This window comes from Eptatretus burgeri, chromosome 14 (assembly GCF_056783735.1).
Source record: "Eptatretus burgeri isolate ZD-2024b chromosome 14, Ebu_testis_v1, whole genome shotgun sequence".
NCBI classification, from domain to species: domain Eukaryota; kingdom Metazoa; phylum Chordata; class Myxini; order Myxiniformes; family Myxinidae; genus Eptatretus; species Eptatretus burgeri.
The window spans coordinates 53,163,581-53,167,768 of record NC_140974.1 but is presented as its reverse complement, the minus strand read 5'-3'; positions in this window follow the sequence as shown (position 1 = coordinate 53,167,768).

Here is a 4,188-nt window from a genome sequence, read left to right as displayed (position 1 = left end):
GGACTCTGACCAGGGATCTGAGACAGAGACTTAATTCCTTTGGAACCAGGTCTTTTCGGAGAATCCTTGGCTATCCCTGGTTAGACCGTGTCCAACAAGCGGTTGCTGAGAGACTCAAATGAGATTTGTTGCCTGCATGGTCCGTGAGCGTCAGCTGCGGCTGTATGGACACGTGGATCGTTTACCTGACACTGATCCTGCTCACCAGATTCTCTCAGGGAGGGAGCCTCATGAGTGGAGGAGGCCAATGGGCTGACCACGTGCCTCGTGGTTGCAGCAGGTTGATCGGCATGTCAAGGAGATGGGGATGAGCCAGGCATCTGCCTGGGGGATGGCCAGACGGAGGTCCCTGGAGTACCGGTGAAAAGTGGACGCAGCGACGCGCTGCTCCGGCACATGCTCCCAAACCTGACACGTCCTGATGGAGATATTGTTTACCAGATCCAACCAGAAATTTCCACACCTGTAAACTGGAAACAGCAACTTTCCAGAGGGGAAAACGAGTCCGATCTTGCTCAGTTTTACACAGGGTACATGAGAGAAAATGCAGTCACTTTATTCAGCGACGAGCAGACACTACACATCAGTGATGGACAGAGAAACAAGGCCGGGCGGATCACAAAGGATAGCTGCATGGAACTTGAGAAACCTGAGCAATTCCAGACTCTATGCAATTTGTGAAAAGGCTTCACACTCCAAAAAGACAGTGGCCACAAAATTCGTTGAGGCTCTGTACGGCAAAGCAGATTGCGAGTCCTTGACAGCTTCTGCCTCCGACAGTAGACAGCTTTTACTTGCACTTCCAACGGTGTATTTACCACTTAAGAATATGGCGAGATGCTATCATTAGCATGCGAGTCTTTGGCCCCTACAGAATTTGGCAACGAAAAGATGGCAGATGGGACATCTATATTGCTATTGTTGATGAATCAGCCCGCTGCTGTCCCAGAGCTGTTAAAGGACCTCGTGTACAATTGCCTGCCAGACTCCTGTGGTTCTCAGTACACATGCCTTGAAAACGACCAGCCTGTAACTGTGAAGGCCTGTGTCCAATTGGTGGAACAGGAGGATCTACTGCATATGGAAATCCTCTGATACATGCTGCACGAGACGACAGCGAGTCCAACAGTGAATCAGACGATGCGTAGTTTGAGTTATCTAGAGGAATGGGTTATAATTGGCCAACTTTATTGATAATAGTATAAATATTTCTGACAGTTTTGCCAATACTTTTGTTGCATTTCCTTAACCCAGAAACCCATGAGTTTGAAACCAAAATCATCAATCTATATCTACATGTTATATTAAACGAGCAGAGCCTACCCGTCACTTCGCTGATGGAAGTTTGTCGTCCTGTTTGCCAACAATTGCTATATTGGTCACTTTGCAGACTCAAAACAGCCTCTGAGGCTGCAGCCACAGAGCCCATGTTACTTCCCTCACAAGGTTGTAGCTATACCCTGAGTTCAGTTTGTAGCTTCCAACTCCTCTACCACCCTCCTCATCATCCTGGCCGTGCATCCCTTGCTGATAGAAACGTTTCCCTCACACAATGTCTCCAGCTCCCTCCGGTTATTTTTCCCCACTTTGACAGGCCCCTCTATTTTGGGTGAGAAGAAGGAAAGGAAGACAAACTTACCCATACATAGTGCTTTAACCCCTCATCCTCCCCCCCCCCTTTGCCCCCTGTTCGTCCTGATGTCCCTTCCCACTAGAAATTCCTCATACACAATGACAGGCTTTGACAGATCCCTTCGTTTTTTAATTTTTGGGGGGGGAGGGAAGGAGGACAAACTTACCTGTCCAAGTGCTTTCACCTCGGTGTAATGCCATCTGCCACCACCACCTAAAGGTGGTGCTACATGGTACACGTTTACCTGGAGAATATTCTCTCTCTCTCTCTCTCTCTCTGTCTCTCTCTGTCTCTCTCTGTCTGTCTCTGTCTCTGTCTCTGTCTCTGTCTCTGTCTCTGTCTCTGTCTCTGTCTCTCGCTCTCTGTCTCTCTCTCTCTCTCCCCCCCATGGCCACATAGCCCATGTTATCCCCCACACAAAGTTGTATTTCTTCCCTCACTTTTCAGCTTGTCAACACATTGTTTTTTTTAATCTCAATAAATCAAGTATCAATTCCAGCTGTGTGTTGAAATATTATTCTGGCTCCTGGTTGGTTGAAAACAAAGGCTTTTTTCACTTCATGCTTCAGGAACAGGACTAATAGTTTTCAGCCCCCACTGGCCTCTAATTTTCCATGAAATTAAACTGAAAATCAACTTTATCACCGAACGCAGCCCAATGACGACCACCCTCCATTGGGAGACAAGTGTCTGTCCCACTTAGGAGTATTCATTGAGGTCATATCTGGTAGGAGTTTTTAACTTTCTTTCACCTTTCTCTTTTTTTGTGTCTGTGCAGTATACTGTACATATGATCAGGTTGTGGAGGATAACATGAGCGAATAATGAAGTCGTTGTGTACTGTAGATATTATGAGGTAGGACAATAACATGAGGATACGATGAGGTGGTGGTGGACTGTAAATATGAAGAGGTGGTGTAATATATTAGGTAGTGGTGTACTCTAGATGTAAGGTTGTGATGTGGATGTGATGAGGTGATGGGGGATAACAAGAGGGTTTTGTGAAGTGAGCCCCAAGGTTTCCAAAAATCCAAATCCATTGGGACCATGCTCTGTTCAGAGCGTTAGTGCTGCCTAAGCAGTCTCCTGGGCTATTGGGCACAATCCTGGACAGGTCACGACTCTGACACAGGATACTCCAATGGCTCAATCATCCAAGCATGCTGGTACTCATTTTGCCGACCTTGGCAGGATGACAGACTGAGTCAACCCCACCTGGTATTAATTCAACGGTAGCAGGATTTGAACTTAGGTCCTTGGAATCCCAAACCCACCACCCTAACCATTAAGCCAACACCAAGCATAGCCCCAGGTTTGAAAGCATCCAAGTGGCTAGTGGGGGAGATCAAAGTGTTTTTGATGAGTACAGGACTGGCCATAATGATGGAACTGGATCAAACCAGCAAGGAAATCCAGTTGCTTAGGTCACCAGAACTGAATGTCAAACTCTGAGCTTCTCCAACGTTCACAAAATTGGGACATGGAATGTAAAGTCAATGAATCAGGGACGGTTAGATGTAATAAGGAGAGAGACAGAGACAGAGAGAGGACTGAAATTTGGGGGATAAGTGAACGTAGAAGGACTGGTTTGGAGCGGTTTCAATCTGACGATTACAAAGTGTTGTTCTCTGGTATTGAAACCTGTAAAATAAATAAGTGGGAGTTATTTGCAAGAAGAAGACAGTACTGGATACAACCCAGTCAATGATAGGTTAATATCAGTGAGGTTGAAAAGGCATCCAGTGAACAGCACCATCATTCAGATAAATGCTCCAACTTGCAGCAGATGAAGAAAATATTTTGAGGTTTTATGGAAAGTTGCAAGAACTGGAAGAACATGTGCCTAAAACAGATCTTTTGATTAATATAGGGGACTGCAGACTGGAATACAAAAAGTGGAGAAGCAGGAGCACCAGTGATTGCAGGGAAGCATGGCTTGGTATCCAGAATGAGTCAGGGGAGCGAATGCTGCAGTCCTGTGTGGAGAATGAGCTCGTAATTGCAAAACACATGGTTCAAACAATCCAAGTACAGACTGAACACATGGACTTCACATGATGGGCAACACAGAAATCTGATCGACACAAGACGGAGAAGCTGGTGCAATCTGGCAATACTCAGTCAGGCACAGACTGTGGGACAGATCATGAACACCTTGTGTCAAAACGACGAATGAAATTGAGAAAGGTGAAAAAAAATAATAATAATAATAATAATAATTACAACCACATTTGACTTCCAACACTTATCTAAACAATATGCAAATTATACCTCATGTTATCCTCCACCACCTTGTCATATCTACAGTCCACCACAACAACATCACACCTTCATATTATATTCCACCCCTACGTGCAATATTTTTCATCATCATTGACCTCCTCTACCTCTCCCTTTCTATTTGAAGGTTGTTCTGTTTCCTTCCCTGTCCTTCTGTTCGTTCGCCCCCTTGTGGGCTTCGTGTATTGTCCCATTGTTAGTCCATTTCCTTCAAACTCCTGATACCTGTCGTTCGTGGGCCAATGACTGCACACAACAAAAAAAAACAACTGAAA